A 22,616-nucleotide genomic window follows, 5' to 3' on the forward strand; every position below is an offset into this window, starting at 1 on the left:
GGGGACAGCCTGTTCCTGCCTCTTCCAAATGCCAGCATTCCTTGGCTCGCGGCAGCACCACTCCAATCTGTGCCCTGTATTCATAGCACCTTCTGTTTTCTGTATGTGTGTCCCTTTGCCTCTCTCTGATAGAAACACCTGTGGTTGCATTTAAGGCACACCCAGATAATTATCCAGGATCACTTACCCAACTCCAGATCCTTAATTTAATCACGTCTGCAGAAACTCTTTTCCCGAATAAGGTCACATTCACAGGTGCCAGAGACTAGGACCTGGTACCTTTGAGGGTCATTGTTCAGCCTACTAGGCAACCCTCCCCAGGGACTATAAGCAAACCTTTTTTGGTTTCTGTTTTGTTTCTGAGTGGGGGGGGCAAGACAGTATCTTTCCTAAGTTAGAATCTCAAAACTGTGGGTCTGCCGCCCCAAATCACACTTTCTGGGTGGTCAAATAAAACTTCAGGGTTAACTGTTAGAAATCACAAAACCCAGCAGGAAAACATCACGCACAGGGGCCGGCAGAAACCGCAGGCAGCTGAGCCTAACCCACCAAGACGTCCGATTCTGACACACACAGTCTAACAGACAGCATGCTAAGCACAGTCAAATAAATGTAAGAAGACACTGACAACATCAGGACAGCACAAGAGGCTGAATGACTCACAGGAACCCAGATCCCAGTGGCTTTGAGAACAAAGACTTCTTTCTCGCTCATTTTGTGTGTGGCTGTCAGTCAGCCAAGGGTCTGTTCTTATCTCAGTGACATCTTTATTCTAGGATCCAGGCTGACCTGCCAGTGGGGAAAGAACTACCAGCCCCACAATTGTCCTTAGAGCTTCTGCCTGGACATGCAGCATGTCACTGCTTTCCACTCCCTTTGGCCAGAGGCATGGCCAAGTCCAATGTCAGTAGAGTGGGGATGTGTACTCCTCCCCAGGGAGGAACTGCAAGTCACGTAGGAACAGTCGGGACTGTATGATTCCCTCACGAGGAAGAGAGAGAATAATTGGAAGCAAAAATTACAATCGGCTGCAGACAGAGAAGTAATCAACCATATTCGGGGAGGGGGGTGGGAGTTGGGGGGGGAGGGTAGGTAGAGGAGGTGGTAGATAGACCTCTGGAATTGAAAATTGTAATACAGTTGACCCTTGAACAACACAGATTTGAACTGTGTGGGTCCACTTATACGCAGATGTTTTTTAGTAAATACATACCACGGTGCTACACAATCCGTGGATGTGGAACCACAGCTACGAGGGCCGACTGTAAAGTTAAAGGTGAATTTTTAACAGTGCAGGGTATCGGTGTCCCTAACCCTCACATTGTTCAAGGGTCATCTGTAACTGGCATTTAAAAGTCAGAGCAGATTAAGAAAAACTGAAGTGAAAATAAATAAATTGGGCAGAAAGGGAGCTTATTAGGATTCAGAGAAACAGAGCAATGGGATGTACGTACACACACACACACACACACACACATACACACACACACATATATGAAAGTGAGTCAAAAATTATCCTCACTCCAGTTATATTAAAGCTTCTGGAAATTCTACAGTCAGAGTGCAGATAATTTTTGACTCACCCTCATAAAAAGAGGGACTTTTTTTTTATTTCTGGCTGCATTGGGTTTTTGTTGCTGTGCATGGGCTTTCTCTAGTTGTGGCGAGTGGGGGCTACTCTTCATTGCATAGGCTTCTCATTGCTGTGGCTTCTCTTGTTGCGGGGTATGGGCTCTAGGCATGCAGGCTTCAGTAGTTGCAGCACATGGGCTCAGCAGTTGTGGCTTGCAGGCTCTAGAGCGCAGGCTCAGTAGTTGTGGTGCACAGGCTTAGTTGCTCCACAGCATGTGGGATCTTCCTGGAGTAGGGATCGAACCCGTGTCCCCTGCATTGACAGGCAGATTCTTAACCACTGTGCCACTAGGGAAGTCCCCACAACATTGTTAATGAACTGTACTCCAGTATAGAATAAAAAGTTTAAATAAATAAATAAATGATGATTTCTCCACAGTAATAGAAGACAAAAAGTTACAGACTGCCTTACAAGTGCAAAAAAAATTTTGTCAACTTTGAACTGTATATCCTGCAAAAAACATCTTTCAAGAAAAGGGGTAAAATAAAGACTCCGACAAACAAAAGTTGATGATGTTTGATATAAAAAGACTTTTTTGGATAAAGATCTAAGGGATATATTTCAGGCAGAAGGAAACTATCCCAGATGGAAGTTATGATATGTAAGAAGAAATACAGGAAAGAAACTGATAAATATATGAGTAAACCTAAACAACTATTTTCTGTATAAAACAATAATAAAGTACTCTGGGTTTAAAAAACAACTAAAACATAGGGAGGAGAACAATTGAGGAGGAAACGTTTTAAGGTCGTGCTGTGTTTCAGAGGAGAATAAGATGAATCTGAGACATGGATAAGTTAAGTATCATAAAATTTGTAGAGTCACCTCACTACTAGAGGAGTGGTTCTTAATTGGGGAGGTGGCAGTTTTGTCTCCCAGGGGATATTTGACAATGTCTGGAAACACTTTTGATTGTCCCAATTGACATCAAGTGAGTAGAAGCCAGGCTTTGTGATAAATACTTTACATTTACTATCTTACTTATTCTTTGTGGCTGAACCTTCCACAGGACCCTCTGACACTGTGTAATGAAAGCCCAAGGCAGGCTGTGGGAACTGCACTAAGAGGTCATCCCAGATATGTGATGAGGACTGGGGCCTGGGCCCTACTGGTGCTCAGGGTGGATTCTGTGGTCTTGCCAAGTCTCTGGAGCCTGGCTGTCTTGAGGAGGATGTGGGCAACTGGCTGCTGAGGCTGCAGACTTTGCAGCTAGGAAGTGAAGAAGGAGGGGAGAACTTCACCAGTGAGAAAATTTGCAAGAACTCTGAGACCAGAAAGGCATTCAGCAGGTCATCTTGTGGGCCACCATGAAGACACTGTAGCAGAAACATGTGTCCTGTTTGCTTGAAAGGCCCCCTGAGGAAGCCAGCCTGAGCCAACCCCCAGCCCTCCCCTTGCTGGCTTCTTTCAGGAGCCCAGCCTTGTGGGAGAGGAGCTCACTATACTTCTTCACTGTACTTCCACTTGCTGCCCTGCCCTCTGAGACCAGATCAGCCTCCAGGCCACCCTGTTCCTCCTCACTACTGTGGTTCTCAGCCATGGCTACCATTGCAGTGACCTGGTGAGCTTTAGAAGTGTTAATTCCTTGGGCTTCCTAGGTGGCGCAGTGGTTAAGAATCCGCCTGCCAATGCAGAGGACATGGGTTCGATCCCTGCTCCAGGAAGATCCCACATGCCCCGGAGCAACTAAGCCCGTGTGCCAAAAAAAAAAGAAGTGTTAATGCCAGGTCTCACCCTGACCAATCAATTCCAGCTCTCTGAAGTGGGATTCAAGCATCCTAGGTTTTAAAGTTCTCCAGGTTATTCCAGGGAGTGTGCAACCAAGGTGCATACCACTGCTCTGTCAGAGTAGGTGTGAGAGTTGTAAGTACCCGTTATCCTGCACTCCCATCTGTCTTCCTGTTCTCTAGCTTCAAAGGCATCACTTTGCCTTTTAATACCCAGCTAACGGGTCCACCATCACTCTCTGCTTTTACATGAAGGTCAGAAGTTATTTGGGGTCATAAACTCCTCTGGGAAATATTTTCATGGCAGAAACTTTTCCATCCTAGCACTGTTCCAGGCTTCTGAGATGCTCACCACTGGTCATCTGGGAAGTAATTCTCCCTGCTGCTACCCCTTTCTCTGTGCTAGCACCTAACACAGTACCTAGTACTAAGAAGTGTCTGCTGAAATAATGGATAATAAAATATGGTAAACTGAAGCCTTCTTGCATACCTGGCAACTACACTGCATATCAAACAGAGACTCATTAACACATGCAGTTGAAATAGAGCTAATTCTGTTTAAGTAAGTTAACAAAACACAAAACATACGCAAGAGAAAAATAAAATCAGTAAAATATTCCAGGTAAAAGAAAAAGGTAATATTCTATATGGTTGTCCTGACTACTTTTAAATTGAGTTGAAGTTGTTTGTCACCTCCAACTGTATATGAGAAGTCACTCAGAATTTAACAGCATCTCAATTTTATTTCCGATTTTTAATATTTTTATTTCCTTTGCCAAACTGAAGCCCTTATTTTAGTTAGCAGCAGAAGGGTGGATTAGAAATCATACCATCAGTAGCAAACTTTGTTTTAATCTTAAAAGTCATCTTTGAGCACAAGGACCAATGATGGAGTATTTTTACCAAATGAGCTTTTGAAATTTAGCTCTTTGAAAAAAAGAAATGGAGAACTGTAATATGGATGGACCAAATACCGTGGAAGAAACTTAAGGTTTTTTGAAAAAGAAACTTTCAAGTTTTTTAAAAGTCCTGTTTCAAAGGACAGAGAAGATAGCAAAGTGAGAAGACCCTGAGTTCACCTCTTCCCATGGGCACACACGAATTACAACTATTTTCAGAGCAACTATCGATGAGAACAACCTGAAGACTAGCAGAAAAGATTTTCCACAACTGAAGATATAAAGAAAGAACCACAATGAGACAGCTGGGAGGGGTGGAGACATTTTATAGTGAAGACCCATACCCTCCTGTAGGCAATCCACAAATAGGAGGATAACAATTATAGAGATTCTACCCAAGCAGGGAGGGGTCTGAGCTCCACATTGGACTCCCCAGGCTGGGGGGTCCTGCACTGGAAAGATGAGCCCCCAGAATGTCTGGTTTTGAAGGCCAGTGGGGCTTGTGTACAGGAGGGCCAGAGGGCCATCAAAAACAAAGACTTTGTTCTTAAAGGGTGCATGCAAATTCTCACACTCTCCAAGACTCAACTTAAAGGCAGTAATTTGAAAGGAAGCTGGGTCACACCCACTCGCTGATCTTGGAGAGCCTCCCAGAGAGGCAGGAGGACACTGGGATTCTCCATGCGGACATAAACACTTGTGGTAGCCATTTTTGGAATGGCTGGCCAGCACCATTTTAGAGCCCTGCCTCTAGCCTATTAGTGCTGTCTTGCCCACCCACCAGCTGGTTGGCACCAGTCCCATGACCACCCAGGCCAAGCAGCCAGCCACACCCACTAGCAGGCTAGCCCTGTCCTGTAGCAAACTGCCCTAGGGCCTGGCTCCACCCACCAGAGGGCCCAAGACCAAGTCTCATCCACTAGTGGGCCGGCACAGTCCTAGAACACCCCAGGATCCACAGCCAGCTGCCTCGGAACTCAGCTTCACCCACCAGCACACAAGCACCAGCCCCAGGACCCACAGTCAGCCACTCCAGAACCCAGCTCCTCCCACCGGTGGGCCGGCAGCCACTGCATGAGACAGGGCCTGGCAACCGCACCTACCAGAGCACCCACAGTAGTCAGCCTTGCCACAACTGAAGAACCCATGCAGCCCACATAGAGGACACCCCTAGAGCATATATCTCTCGTAACCATAGGGGAATATGCTGCTGGGCCCCATAGTGAAACAGGAGGGAAGAAGGCAGGGCACAACCTTTGAAAGAATGACATAGCCCAAGGACATAACATAAACTGATTAGAACCAAATGGGTCCAAGATGGCAGACAAGTCGACTTCCAGGCACCATGACAGTTCCAAGGCTGACCATAAGGATCAAAAAGTGGGCAGTGGGACTTCCTAGGTGATGCAGTGGTTAAGAATCTGCCTGCCAATGCAGGGGACACAGGTTTGAGCCCTGCTCTGGGAAGATTCCACATGCCACAGAGCAACTAAACCCGTGCACCACAACTATTGAGCCCATGTCCCGCAACTACTGAAGCCCACGTGCCTAGAGCCCATGCTCTGCAACAAGAGAAGCCACTACAATGAGAAGCCCGCATACCACAATGAAGAGTAACCCCCACTCTCAGCAACTAGAGAAAGCTCCTGTGCAGCAAAGAAGACCCAACATAGCCAATAGATAAATAAGACAAGTAAATAAGTAAATAAATTTATGAAAAAAAAAGTGGGCAGTGGCCCAGTTCCTGAAATTCCCCACCCCTTCCTGAAATAGCTGGCATACTCCTCCCACTCATTAGCCTGAGAAATTACCCACCCCTATACAAACTGAAAACCCCTATACACTGGTGACTTTTCTCACCTTCTGAGATGGCCCACCCTCTGGCTGTGGAGTGTGTTTCTCTCTAAATAAATTCACTTCTTACCTATCACTTTTTCTCTCACTGAATTCTTACCATGATAAGACATTAAGAATTCGAGCTTCATTAAGTCCTGAAACCAGGTGTGTGATCTTAGTTGGAAGACTTGGGTTCAAGTCCCAGCCACATGGGTCCAAGTCCCAATGTGAGTTTTGACCGGGTTCAAGTCCCAGTCAGGGTTTTGGCTGGGTTTGAGTCCTGGCCATGTGGGTTCAAGTCTCAGTCTGAGATGCATGGTTTCAATAGGACATCTCCTATATAAGGCCACTTCTCCAAGATCAGGAAACATAACCAAGCTACCTAATACATACAAATAAACACAGAATTAGGCAAAACAAATCACTGGCAGAATATATTTAAAATGAAGGAACAAGATAAAACGCTAGAAGAAGAAATGCAAATCAAAACCACAACGAGGTATCACCTCACACCAGTCAGAATAGCCATCATCAAAAAACCCACAAACAATAAATTCTGGAGAGGGTGTTGAGAAAATGGAACTCTCCTACACAGTTAGTGCGAGTGTAAATTGGTGCAGCCACTATGGAGAACAGTATGGAGATTCCTTAAAAAACTAAAAATAGAACTATCATATGATCCAGCAATCCCACTCCTGAACATATACCCACAGAAAACCATAATTCAAAAAGATACATGCATTCCAGTATTCACTGCAGCACTATTTACAATAGCCAGGACATGGAAGAAACCTAAATGCCCATCAACAAAGTGGTACATATATACAATGGAATATTATTCAGCCATAAAAAGTAATGAAATTGTGCCATTTGCAGAGATGCGAATGGACCTACAGACTGTCATACAGAGTGAAGTAAGTCAGAAAGAGAAAAACAAATATTGTATATTAATGCATATATGTGGAATCTAGAAAAATGGTATAGATGAACTTATTTGCAAAGCAGAAATAGAGACACAGATGTAGAGAACAAATGTATGGATACCAAGGCAGGGGAGGCGGGTGGGATTCACTGGGATTGACATATGTACACTACTATGTATAAAATAGATAATTAACAAGAACCAACTGTATAGCACAGGGAACTCTACTCAATGCTCTGTGGTGACCTAAATGGGAAGGAAATCCAAAAAAGAGGGGTATATGAATATGTATAGCTGATTCACTTTGCTGTACAGCAGAAACTAACACAACATTGTAAAGCAGCTATACTCCAATAAAAAATAAATAAAATTTTAAAATTTAAAAAATAAATAAAAATAAATAAAATAATAATAAAATAAAACCCTAGAAGAATAACTAAGCAAAGTGGAAATAAGCAATCTACCCAATAAAGAGTTCAAGGTAATTGCCATAAAGATGTTCAACAAATTCTGGGGGACTTCCTTGGTGGTCCAGTGGTTAAGACTCCACACTGCCAATGCAGGGGGCCAGTGTTCAATCTCTGATCGGGGAACTAGATCCTGCAGGCCACAACTAAAGATCCCACATGCGGCAACAAAGATCCCACATGCCACAGCTAAGACCTGGAAGCAGCCAAATAAATAAATCAATAAATATTTAAAAAAACAAACAAAACAAAACAAAAAACCTCTGGAAAAGAATGAGTGAACACAGTGAGAAGTTTAGCAAAGGGTTAGAAAATATAAAGAGGAAGCAAACAGAGCTGAGAAACACAGTAACTGAAATTAAAAATACACAAGAAGAAATCAACAGTAGATTAGGTGATACAGAGGAATGAATCAGCAAACTGGGAGTAAGAGTAGTGGGAATCACCCAAGCTGAACAGAAAAAAAAAGAAAACTTTTTAAAATTAAGATAGTTTAAGAGACATCTGGGACAACATCAAGCATATTAACATTAGCATTTTAAGGGTCCCTGAAGGAAAAGATAGATGAAAGGGGCAGAGAATTTATTTGAAGAAATAGTAGCTGAAAAACTGCCTAACCTGGGAAAGGAAACAGACACCCAAGTCTAAGAAGCACACAGACTCCCAAGCAAGATGAACCCAAAGAGGTCCGCACCAAGACACACTGTAAGTAAAATGACAAAAATTAAAGAGAGAATCTTAAAAGCAGAAAGGGAAAAGCAACTAGTTACATATAAAGCAACTCTTATAAGGCTATCAGCAGACTTTCAGAAGAAATTTTGCAGGCCAGAAGGAAGTAGCATGATATATTTAAAGTGATGAAAGGAAAAAACCTACAGTCAAGAATACTGTACTTGGCAAAGATTTTATTTAGATTTGAAGAGATAAAGAGTTTTATAGACAAGCAAAACTAAAAGAGTTCAGCACCACTAAACCAGCTTTATAAGAAATGTTAAAGGGACTTCTCTAAGCAGAGACGATCACAGCTAGAAATATAAAAATTATAAAAAGAAAAATCTCATTGGTAAAGGCAAATATACAGTAAAGATAGTAGATTAACCATTTATAAAGCTAGTAGGAGGTTAAAAGAAAAAAAGTATTAAAACCACCTATATCCACAATTAATAGTAAAGGAATACACAAAACAAAAAGATGTAATTTGAGGTCAAATACATGAAATGGGGGAGGAGGGAGTGAATATGCAGGGTTTGGAATGTATTCAAATTTAAGAGAGCATCAATTTAAAATAATTATATATACATATGTAAGTATATATAGATAATATATTACATGATAATAATATTATAATCAACATATATTACTATATAATATATTATATTATAAGATTATTATAATTAATATATATATATCTTATGGTAACCACAAACCAAAAATCTATAATAGATACACACAGAAAAAAGAGACAAGTCCAAGCACAACACTAAAGATAGTCATCAAATCACAAGGGAAGAGAACAAAAGAAGAAGGAAACAAACAAACAAAAAAAAACTACAAAAGCAACCAGAAAACAAGTAACAAAATGGCAATAAGTACATAGCTATCAATAATTACCTTAAATGTAATTGGACTAACTGCTCCAATCAAAAAACATAGAGTGGCTGAATAGATACAAAAACAAGATTCATCTATATGCTGCCTACAAGAAACTGACTTCAGATCTAAAGACACACAAAGACTGAAAGTGTGAGATGAAAAAAAGGTATTACATGCAAATGGAAATGTAAAGAAAACCAGAGGAGCAATACTCATGTCAGGGTGCTGCACAGGAGTCATAGGCAGTGGGGAGGAGCCACGGTAGTAGTCGCTCTCTCAGCCTGAGCCGCCAGTGTCCCTCTGCAACAGGCACTGCCACTGCTGCCCAGACTCCCGCGACCCAGGCAGAGCGCCACTGCTCACTCATACCCAGGGGAAGGAGCCACTATTGTACCCTCTCTCTCCCCACACACCAGCGCTTACAGATGAACAATAGAACAATAAAAGAAGCTCTGCTGGTTGCAGAGTAATACAAAAAGCCCAAGGTAGGTAGAAGGACACTTACAGCTGAGACCCCAAGGAAACAGAAATACTGTTATTAATTCTATTGATCTGGTCCATTCTGGGGTGAGTTCTAGCTTTCTTTTTTTTAATTAATTATTATCTTAGTCCTAAGGGACCTACGTGTTTTATAACATATTTTTTAATTCTATTTTCTCTTCTATTTTTATTTTTAGCCTTTTTATATATCTCTATTTCTAGCTAAGCTTTTGTAGTGCTGATTTTATCTCTCATACCTTCTTTTATTCTCTATCTTTTATACATTTCTATTTTTTCTTTTTCTTTTCATATTTCCAGTCACACTACACTCTTCTGTTGCCCTGTCTTCTAGTTTATTTTATCTTAAAATACTTATAACCAATATAAGCAGGCTTTTTCTATGTCTTGTCAACTGCAACAGCCAGGCACAGAGGAGGCCTCCCTTTGTTCGTCACAGGTGCCAGGACAGAGGCTACAACAGCGGCTCCTCCCCACTGCTTGTGAGTCAGCATTAGCACTCCACCACCATGGCTCCCCAGCTTTCCACAATAGGCATTCTCTGCTGCGAATTTCTTCCTTCCTGTCCTCTCAGTCCATCTCCCCACTGCCAACAATGTTTCTCACCCTGAACCAGTTCTCCAGTTCCCACATTCCAACTCCCAGACCCCCTGTTCAGCTGTGAACCCACATCTCAGTCCGGACAAGCTGAGCTGCAGTGCAGACCTTCCATGTGTTTCTCACTCTTTTTTACTTTATTTTATCTTGATATACTTATAATCAACATTCTCGGCCTGCTCTGTTTCCTTGCTTTATTCTCCAGATGACATACTGTTTTGGTTTTTATTATTAGGTTTTGTCTTTATCTTAGTTCTAACTATAATTGTCTGATTTTGTTTTGGGAACCTTCAGTCTGTCTGGTGGTACTCTTGTTCTTTATTATATTTGATCCTAGCTTTCAAATTTTCCCTGGATTTGTGTTTGTGTGTGTGTTTTTTTGTTTTTTTGTTTGTTTTTTGTTTTTTGTTTTGTTTGTTTTGAATTTCTGTTGGTTTTCTCTTTGATTGTCTGATTGCATACTGGGGTTCTTCTGTCAGCTCTTTCTAGTGCCTTATGTTCTATTGGATTCAGTATTTGTGTGTCTTGTACATGTATGTATTTCCTTGATTTAGTATTTGTTTGACTAAATGCTCTACCATTAGTCTGGGGCTTGGACAGTCTTTTTTAAACCCCTTTATTGCCAGGACAAGCAACCACTGAAGTCGGGACCACTCAATCAGAAGTCAAGCAGGCGGCTCTGGGGAGGGAGCACTGAATCCAGGATTATAGACTACTAGAGAGTCCACAGCCACAGGGAAGATTAACTTAAGAGAACTCTCATGGAGCCCTGTATCAGAGTTGAAGACCTGGCTTTGTCTGACTGTCTGCAACTGCCAGTGCTGGACACCTCACACCAAACTACAAACAAGACAGGAACACAAAACCACCCATCAGCACACAGACTACCTAAAGCCATATTAAGCTCACAGATACCCTAAAACACACCACCTGACATGGCCCTGCTCATCAGAGAGAAAACACACAGAGCCATACACCGGAAAGCAGGCACCAGTGCCCCCACCAGGAAGCCCACTCAAAACACTGGCCAAACCCCATCACAGGGGGCAGAGAGCAGAAACAAGAGGAATGACTACTAGGCAGCATAGGGAAAGGAGACAGCAAATCCTATAAATTAGACAAAAAGAGAAAACAAAGAAACATCATGCAGGCAAAGGAGCAGGAAAAAAACCCACAAGACCAAATAAATGAAGAGGAAATAGCAAAATTGCCTGAAAAAGAATTCAGAGCAACAATACTAAAGATGATCCAAAATCTCAAAAAAAAAATAGAGAAAATACAAGAAACATTTAATAAGGACCTAGAAGAACTAAAGAGCAAACAAACAGTAATGAACAACATAATAACTGAAATTAAAAATACTCCAGATGGTATAAACAGCAGAATAACTGAGGCAGAAGAACAGGTAAGTGAATTGGAAGGCAGAATGGGGGAAATAACTGCCACAGAGCAGGAAAGAGAAAAAAGAATAAAAAGAATGGAAGACAGTCTCAGAGACTTTGGTGACAACATTAAGTGCAGCAACATTCGAATCATAGGCATACCAGAAGAAGAAGAAAAAAAAGAAAGGGTCTGAGAAAATATTTGAAGAGACCATAGTGGAAAACTTCCCCAACGTAGGAAAGGAAATAGTAAATCAAATCCAAGAAGCACAGAGAGTCCCAAAGAGAATAAACACAAGGACAAACACACCGAGGCGCATAGTAATAAAACTAATGAAAATTAAACACAAAGAAAAAATATTAAAAGCACCAACAGAAAAGCAACAAATAACATAAGGGAAAACCCATAAGATAACAGCTGATCTTTCTGCAGAAACTCTGCAGGCCAGGAGGGAGTGGCAGGATATACTGAAAGTCCTGAAAGAGAAAAACCTACAGCCAAGAATACTCTACCCAGCAAGGATCTCATTCAGATTCAACAGAGAAATCAAAATCTTTACAGACAAGCAGAAGTTAAGAGAATTCAGCACCACCAAACCAGCCTTACAACAATTGCTAAAAGAACTTATCTAAGTAGGAAACACAAGAGAAGGAAAAGACCTATAAAAACAAACCCAAAACAATTAAGAAAATGGTAATAGGAACATACATGTCAATAATCACCTTAAATGTAAATGGATTAAATGCTCCAATCAAAAGACACAGACTGGCTGAATGGATACAAAAACAAGACCCTTACCTATGCTGTCTACAAGAAACCCACTTCAGACCAAAGGATACACATAAACTGAAAGTAAGGGGATGGAAAAAGATATTCCATGCAAATGGAAGTCAAAAGGAAGGCAGAGTAGCAACACTCATATCAGACAAATTAGACCTTAAAGTAAAGACTGTCACAAGAGACAAGGAAGGACACTACATAATGATCAAGGGATCAATCCAAGAAGAAGAGACAACAGTTGCAAATATCTATGCACCCAACATAGGAGCACCTCAATACATAAGGAAAATGTTAACAGTCATAAAAGGGGAAGTCAACAGTAACACAATAATAGTAGGAGATTTTAACACCCCACTTACATCAATGGATAAATCATCCAAACAGAAAATAAATAACACATAAGCTTTACATGACACATTAGACCATCTCGACTTAATTGATATTTATAGGACATTCCACCCAAAAACTACAGAATACACTTTCTTCTCAAGTGCACATGGAACATTCTCCAGGATGGATCACATCTTTGGTCAAAAATCAAGCCTTGTAAATTCAAGAAAATTGAAATCTTATCAAGCATCCTCTCTGACCACATTGCCATGAGACTAGATATCAATTACATGGAAAAAACTGTAAAAAATACAAACACATGGAGGCTAAACAATATGCTGTTAAACAACCGAGAAATCACTGAAGAAATCAGAGTAAATCAAAAAATACCTAGAAACAAATGACAATGAAAACACAACGACCCAAAACCTATGGGATGCAGCAAAAACAGTTCTAAGAGGGAAGTTTATAGCAATACAGTCCTGCCTCAAGAAATAAGAAAAATATTGAATAAACAACCTAACCTTACATCTAAAACAATTAGAGAAAGAAGAACAAAAAAACCCCAAAGTGAGCAGAAGGAAAGAAATCATAAAGGTCAGATCAGAAATAAATGAAAAAGAAAATGAAGGAAACAATAGCAAAGATCAATAAAACCAAAAGCTGGTTCTGTGAGAGGATAAACAAAATTGATAAACCATTAGCCAGACTCATCAGGAAAAAAAGGGAGAAGACACAACTCAACAGAATTAGAAATGAAAAAGGAGAAGTAACAACGGACACAGCAGAAACAGAAAAGATCATGAGAGACTACTACAAGCAACTATATGGCAATAAATTGGATAACCTGGAAGAAATGGATACATTCTTAGAAAAGTACAATCTTCAAAGACTAAACCAGGAAGAAATAGAAAATATGAATAGACAAATCACAAGTATGGAAATTGAGGCTGTGACTAAAAATCTCCCAACAAATAAAAGCCCAGGAGGGATTCACAGATGAATTCTACCAAACATTTTGAGAAGAGCTAACACCTATCCTTCTCAAACTCCTCCAAAATATAGCAGAAGGAGGAACACTCCCAAACTCATTCTATGAGGCCACCAACACCCTCTTACTGAAACCAGACAACAATGTCACAAAAAAAGAAAATTACAGGCCAATATCACTGATGAATATAGATGCAAAAATCCTCAACAAGACAAGAGGGCAGACAGCAGTATCAAGCAGTATCAGCAGTATTTTGTCTTGTGGAACTGAAAACCACAGCCACAGAAAGATAGAGAAAATGAAAAAGCAGAGGACTTTGTACCAGATGAAGGGACAGGATAAAACCCCAGAAAAACAATTAAATGAAGAGGAGATAGGCACCCTTCCAGAAAAAGAATTCAGAATAATGATGGTGAAGATGATCCAGGATTTTGAAAAAAGACTGGATGCGAAGATCGAAAAGGTTACCAAAGACCTAGAAGAAGTAAAGAGCAAACAAACAGAGAGATGCAACACAATAACTGAAATGAAAAATACACTACAATGAACCAATAGCAGATTAACTGAGGCAGAAGGGCAAATAAGTGACCTGGAAGACAGAATGGTGATCATCACTGATGTGGAAAAGAATAAAGAAAAAAGAATGAAAAGAACTGAAGACAGCCTAAGAGACCTCTGGGACAATGTTAAACACACCAACATTCACATTATAGGGGTCCCAGAAGGAGAAGAGAGAGAGAAAGGACCCAAGAAAATATTGGAAGAGATTATAGTTGAAAACTTCCCTAACACGGGAAAGGAAATAGCTCCCCAAGTCCAGGAAGCGCAGAGAGCCCCAGGCAGGATAAACTCAAGGAGAAATACGCCAAGACATATAGTAGTCAAATTGACAAAAATTAAAGACAGAGAAATATTATTAAAATCAACAAGGGAAAAACGACAAATAACATACAAGGGAACTCCCATAAGGGTAACAGCTGATTTCTCAGCAGAAACTCTGCAAGCCAGAAGGGAGTGGCATGATATATTTCAAGTGATGAAAGGGAAGAACCTACAACCAACAATACTCTACCCAGCAAGGATCTCATTCAGATTCGATGGAGAAATCAAAAGCTTTACAGACAAGCAAGAGCTAAGAGAATTCAGCACCACCAAACCAGCCCTACAACAAATGCTAAAGGACCCTCTCTAAGCAGGAAACATAAGAGAAGAAAAGGACTTACAAAAACAAAAACAAAACAATTAAGAAAATGGTAATAGGAACACACATATTGATAATTACCTTGAATGTAAATGGACTAAATGCTCCAACCAAAAGACACAGACTGGCTGAATGGATACAAAAACAAGATCCATATATATGCTGTCTCCAAGAGACCCACTTCAGACCTAGGGACACATATGGACTGAAAATGAGGGGCTGGAAAAAGATATTCCATGCAAATGAAAATCAAAAGAAAGCTGAGTAGTGATACTCATATCAGATAAAATAGACTTTAAAATAAAAAAAATGTTACAAGAGATAAGAAAGGACATTAGATAAAGATCAAGGGATCCATCCAAGAAGAGGAGATAACAATTATAAATATAAATGCTCCCAATATAGGAGCACCTCAATACATAAGGCAAATGCTAACAACTATGAAAGAGGAAATGCAAGGCAGAAATAGAGACACAGATGTAGAGAACAAACACATGGACACCAAGTGGGGAAAGCGGGGAGGGTTGAGAGGGGGATGAATTGGGGGATTGGGATACGAAATTGTACACTCTAAATATATGCTGTTTATTGTCTGTTAACTGTATCTCAATAAAAGTTCTTTAAAAAAAATCCTCAACAAAATACTAGCTAACAGAATCCAACAGCACATTAAAAAGATCATAAACCATTATCAAGTGGGCTTTATCCCTGAAATGCAAAGATTCTTCAATATACACAAATCAATCAATGTGACACATCATATCAACAAATTGAAGGATAAAAACCATATGATAATCTCAATAGATGCAGAAAAAAAACTTTTGACAAAATTCAACATCCATTTATGATAAAAACTCTCCAGAAAAATGGGCATAGAAGGAAATTACCTCAACATAATAAAAGCCATATATGACAAACCAAAAGCCAACATCATTCTAAATGGTGAAAACCTGAAAGCACTCCCTCTAAGAACAGGAATAAGAGAAGGGTGCCCACTCTCACCATTATTATTCAACATATTTTTGGAAGTTTTAGCCACAGCAATCAGAGAAGAAAATGAGATAAAAGGAATCCAAATTGGAAAAGAAGAAGTAAAATTGTCACTCTTTGCAGATGGCATGATATTATACATAGAAAACCCTAAAGACTCTACCAGAAAACTCCTAGCATTAATCGATGAATTTAGTAAAGGAGCAGGATACAAAATCGATGCACAGAAATCTCTTGCATTCCTATACACTAACAACGAAAAAGCAGAAAGAGAAATTTAGGAAACAATTCCATGTACCATTGCAACAAAAAGAACAAAATACCTAGGAATAAACCTGCCTAAGGAGGCAAAAGACCTGTATGCAGAAAACTATAAGACACTAATGAAAGAAATCAAAGATGATACAAACAGATGGAGTGACAAACAATGTTCTTGGATTGGAAGAATCAACATTGTGGAAATGACTGTACTACCCAAAGCAATTTACAGATTCAACGCAATCCCTATCAAATTACCAATGGCATTTTTCACAGAACTAAAACAAAACACCTTAAGATCTGTATGGAAACACAAAAGACCCTGAATAGCCAAAGCAATCTTGAGAAGGAAAGATGGAGTTTGAGGAATTAGGCTTCCTGACTTCAAACTATAGTACAAGGCCACAGTGATCAAGACAGTATGGTACTGGCACAAAACCAGAAATATGGATCAATGGAACACAATAGAGAGCCCAAAGATAAACCCACACATATATGGCCACCTTATCTTTGACAAAGGAGGCAAGAATACACAGTGGAAAAAAAACAGCCTCTTTAATAAGTGGTGCTGGGAAAATTGGACACTACATGTAAAAGAATGAAATTAGAACACTTCCTAACACCATACACAAAAATAAACTCAACATAGATGAAAGACCTAAATGTAAGGCCAGACACTATAAAACTCCTAGAGGAAAACATAGGCAGAACACTCTATGACATACATCAGAGCAAGATCCTTTTTGACCCACCTCCTAGAATAACAGAAATAAAATCAAGAATAAACAAATGGGACCTAATTAACCTTAAAAGCTTTTGCACAGTGAAAGAAACCATAAACAAGACAAGAAGGCAGCTCATGCAGCTTAATATCAAAAAAGCAAATAACCCAATCCACAAATGGGCAGAAGACCTAAATAGACATTTCTCCAAAGAAGACATACAGATGGCCAACAAACACATGAAAAGATGCTCAGCATCACTAATCATTAGAGAAATGCAAGTCAAAGCCACAATGAGGTATCACCTCACACCAGTCAGAATGGCCATCATCAAAACATCTAGAAACAATAAATGTTGGAGAGGGTGTGGAGAAAAGGTAACTCTCCAGCACTGTTGGTGGGAATGTAAGGTGGTACAGCCAGTATGGAAAACAATTTGGAGGTTCCTTAAAAAACTAAAAATAGAACTACCATATGATCCAGTAATCCCACTACTGGGCATATACCCAGAGAAAACCATAATCCAAAAATAAGCATGTACCACAATGTTCATTGCAGCACTCTTTACAATAGCCAGTACATGGAAGCAACCTAAATGCCCATCAACAGATGAATGGATAAGGAAGATGTGGCATGTATATACAATGGACTATACTCAGCCATAAAAAGTAATGAAACTGAGCTATAGGTAGCGAGATGGATAGACCTAGAGACTCATACAGAGCAAAGTAAGCCAGAAAGAGAAAAACAAATACCATATGCTAATTCATATATATGGAATCTAAAAAAATGGTACTGATGAACTCAGTGACAGGGCAAGAATAAGGATGCAGATGCAGGGAATGGACTGGAGGACACAGGGTTGAGGGGGGCGAAGGGGAAGCTGGGATGAAGTGAGAGAGTAGCATAGACATATATACACTACCAACTGTAAAAGAGATAGCTAGTGGGAAGTTGCTGTACAACAAAGGGAGATCAACTCGATGATGGGTGATGCCTTAGAGCGCCAGGACAGGGAGGGTGAGAGGGATTCATGGGAGGGAGGGGATATGGGGATATATGTATAAATACAGCTGATTCACTTTGTTGTACCTCAAAAAACTGGTACAAGGGTGTAAAGGAATTATATTCCAATAAAAAGCTTAAATAAAAAAAAAACTTTAAAATAAAGAGTGTAACAGGAGATAAAGAAGGACATTACATAATGATCAAGGGATCAACCCAACAAGAAGATATAACAATTGTAAATATATATGCACCCAACATAGGAGCACCTAAATACATATAGCAAATATTAACAAACATAAAGGGAGAAATTGATGGTAACACAATAATAATAGGGGACTTCAATACCAAACAATGGACAGATCATTCAGGCAGAAAATCAATATGGAAACACTGACCTTAAATGACACATTAGACCAAATGAGCTAAATACATAGAACATTCCATCCAAAAGCAGAATACACATTCTCTTCAAGTGCACGTGAAACATTCTCCAGAATAGATCGAGTACTAGGCCATAAAACAAGTCTCAATAAATTTAAGAAGACTGAAATCATATCAAGCATCCTTTCTGACCACAACTCTACAAGAATAGAAATCAACTACAAGGGAAAAAAGTGCAAAAACCACAAGCACATGGAGGCTAAATAATATGGTATTAAACAACCAATGCGTCACTGAAAAAAATCAAAAAGGAAATCAAAATTACCTGGAGACAAATGAAAATGGAAATATAATGATCCAAAATCTATGGGACACTGCAAAAGCCATTCTAAGAGGGAAGTTTATAGTGCTAAAGCCTGCCTCAAGAAACAAGAAAAATCTCAAATAAACAACTTAAACTTATACCTAAAGCAACCAGAAAAAGAACAAACAAAACCCAAAGTTAGTAAGAGGGAAGAAATCATAAAGATCAAAGCAGAAATAAATTAAACAGGCTAAAAAAAAAAACAATAGAAAAGATCAATGAAACTAAGAGGTGGTTATTTGAAAAAATACACAAAATTCATAAACATTTAGTCAGACTCATCAAGAAAAAAAGGGCACAAGACAATAAACTCAGAAATGAAGAGAAAGTTATAGCCAACACCACAGAAATACATAGCATCACTAGAGATTACTATGAACAACTTTACACTAATAAAATGGACAACCTAGAAGGAATACATAAATTCCTGGAAATGTATAATCTCCCAAAACTGAATCAGAAAGAAATAGAAAATATGAAGAGACTGATTACCAGTAATGAAACTGAGTCACTAATCAATAAACTCCAAACAAACAAAAGTCCAGGACCAGGTGGCTTCACAGGTGAATTCTATCAAACATTTAAAGAAGAGTTGATGCCTATCCTTCTCAACTATTCCATAAAATTGAAGAGGAAGGAACGCTTCCAAACTCATTCTCCAAGTCCAGCATCACCCTGATACCAAAATCAGACAAAGACACCACATACACACAAACAAAATTACAGGCCAATATCTCTGATGAATATAGATGCAAAAATCCTCAATGAAATGTTAGCAAACTGAATTCAACAGTACATTAAAAGGATCACACACCATGATCAAATAAGATTTATGCCAGGGGTGCAGGGATGGCTCAATATCTGCAGGTCAATCTGTATGATACACTACATTAACAAATTGAAGAATAATAATCATATGATCATTTCAATAGCTGCACAAAAAGCTTTTGACAAAATTCAACATCAATTCATGATAAAAATTGTCAACATTGAGAGAAGAGGGAATATACCTCAACATAAAAAGGTCGTATATGATAAGGCCACAGCTAACATCATACTTGATGGTGAAAAGCTGAAAGCATTGCCTTTAAGATCAGGAACAAGACAAGAATGCCCACCCTCACCACTTTTATTCAATGTATCATTGAAAGTCCTAACCACAGCAATCAGACAGGAAAAAAATAAGGGGGAATCCAATTGGAGAGGAAGTAGTGAAACTGTGACTGTTTGTAGATGGCATGGTACCTTACATAGAAAATCCTCACATTGCCACCAAAATACTACCAGAGCTTATCAATTAATTCAGTACAATACAAGGATGCAAAATTAATACACAAAAATCTATTGCATTTCTATACACTAACAACAAACTTTCAGAGAGAGAAATTAAGAAAACAAACCCATTTACAATCACTTCAAAAAGAATAAAATACCTAGGAATAAACTGAACTAAGGAGGTAAAAGCCCTCAAAAAACTGTAAGACACTGATGAATGAAACTGGAGATGACACAAACAGATGGAAAGGTATATCATGTTTATGGATTGGAAGAATCAATATTGTTAAAATGACCATACTACCCAAGGCAATCTATAGATTCAATGCAATCCCCATCAAAATACCAATGGCATTTTTCAAGAACTAGAACAAACAGTTCTAAAGTTTGTATGGAAACAAAAGACCCTAAAGAGCCAAAACAATCTTGAGAAAGAAGAACAAAGCTGGAGATATCATGCTCCCTGATTTCAAAGGCACTACAGTCATCAAACCGTATGGTACTGGCACAAAAACAGACACATAAATCAATGGAACAGAATAGAGAGCCCAGAAATGAACCCATGTTTACATGGGCAATTAACCTATGACAAAAGAGGCAAGAATATATACAATGGGGAAAAAACAGCCTCTTAAATAAATGGTGTTGGGAAAACTGGAGAGCTGCATGCAAAAGAATCAAACTAGACTACTTTCTCACATCATGCACAAAAATAAATTCAAAATGGATTACAGACTTAAATGTAAGACTTGAAACCATAAAACTCCTAGAAGAAAACATAGGTAGAACGTTCTTTGTCATCAGTGTTAGCAATATTTTTTGGATCTGTCTCCACAGGCAAGGGAAACAAAAGCAAAAATAAACAAATGGGGCAACATCAAACTGAAAAGTATTTTCACAGTGAAGGACACTATCAACAAAACAAAAGGCAGCCTACTGAATGGGAAAAGTTATTTACAAATGTTATATCTGATAAGCAGTTAATATCCAAAATATACAAGAAATTCATACAATGCAACATCGAAAACAAATAACCCAATTAAAAAATAAGCAGAGGCCCTGAATAGACATCTTTCCAAAGAAGACATACAGATGGCCAGTAGACACATGAAAAGATGCTCGATATCACTAATCAGCAGGGAACTACAAATCAAAACCACAAGATATCACCTCACACCTGTCAGAATGACTATTATCAAAAAGACAAGAAAAAAGCTGTTGATGAGGGTGTGGAGAAAAGGGAACCCTCATGCACTCTTGGTGGGAAAGTAAATTGGTATAGACACTGTTGAAAACAGTATGGAGCTTCTTCAAAAAGTTAAAAATAGAACTACCATACAATACAGGAGTGCCACTTCTGGTTATTTTTCCAAAGAAAACAAAAACACTAATTTAAAAAGATATATCCACCCCATGTTCATCACAGCATTATTTACAATAGCCAAGATATGGAAACAACCTAAGGGTCCATTGATAGATGAATGGATAAAGATGGCATGGCCCATACACAATGGAATGTTACTTACCAATACAAGGAATGAAATCTTATCATTTTTGACAACATGGATGAAACCAGAGGGTGTTATGTTAAGTGAAATGAGTCAGAGAAAAGAAGACGTATCATGATTTCACTTTGATGTGGATTCTAAAAACCTTAAACGAACAAACATAGCAAAACATGAACAGACTCATAAATACAGAGAAAAAACAGGTGGTTGCCAGAGGGGAGGAGCCATGGGGATGAATAAAATAGATGGGGGAGACCGAGAGGTACAAGCTCTTAGTTACAAAATACTTGGGGATGAAATGCAGAGCATGGGGGGACGTCCCTGGTGGCGCAGTGGTTAAAACTCCACCTACTAATGCAAGGAACATGGGTTCGATCCCTGCTCTGGGAAGATTCCTACATGTCATGGAGCAACTAAGCCCATGTGCCACAACTACTGAGCCCACGTGCTGCAACTACTGAAGCCCACAAGCCTAGAGCTTGTGTTCTGCAACAAGAGAAGCCACTGCACCGCAACGAAGAGTAGCCCCCACTCACCACAAACAGAGAAAGCCTGGGCACAGCAACAAAGACCCAAGGCAGACCCCCCCAAAATTAATTAATTAGTTAATTAATTTTTTGTTGTTTATTTATTTTTAACATACAATAAAGTGCATATATTTAGAGTGTACAATTTGGTATCCCAATCTCCCAATTCATTACCCCCCAACCCTCTCTGCTTTCCCCACTTGATGTCCATATGTTAGTTCTCTACATCTGTGTCTCTATTTCTGCCTTACAAACCAGTTGATCTGTACCATTTATCTATAATCCACATATATGTGTTAATACACAATATTTGTTTTTCTCTTTCTGACCCACTTCACTCTGTATGACAGTCTCTAGGTCCATCCATGTCTCTACAAATGTCCCAGTTTCCTTGCTTTTTACAGCTGAGTAATATTCCATTGTATATATGTACCACATCTTTTATCCATTCATCTGTTGATGGACATTTAGGTTGCTTCCATGTCCTGGCTATTGTAAATAGTGCTGCAATGAACATTGGAGTGCATGCCTCTTTTCGAATTATGGCATTCTCTGGGTATATGCCCAGCAGTGGGATTGCTGGGTCATATGGTAGTTCTATTTTTAGTTTTGCAAGGAATCTCCATACTGTTCCCCACAGTGGCTGTATCAATTTACATACCCACCAACAGTGCAAGAGAGTTCCCTTTTCTCCACACCCTCTCCAGCATTTACTGTTTGTCGATT

Source organism: Hippopotamus amphibius, chromosome 10 (assembly GCF_030028045.1).
Source record: "Hippopotamus amphibius kiboko isolate mHipAmp2 chromosome 10, mHipAmp2.hap2, whole genome shotgun sequence".
NCBI classification, from domain to species: Eukaryota; Metazoa; Chordata; class Mammalia; order Artiodactyla; family Hippopotamidae; genus Hippopotamus; species Hippopotamus amphibius.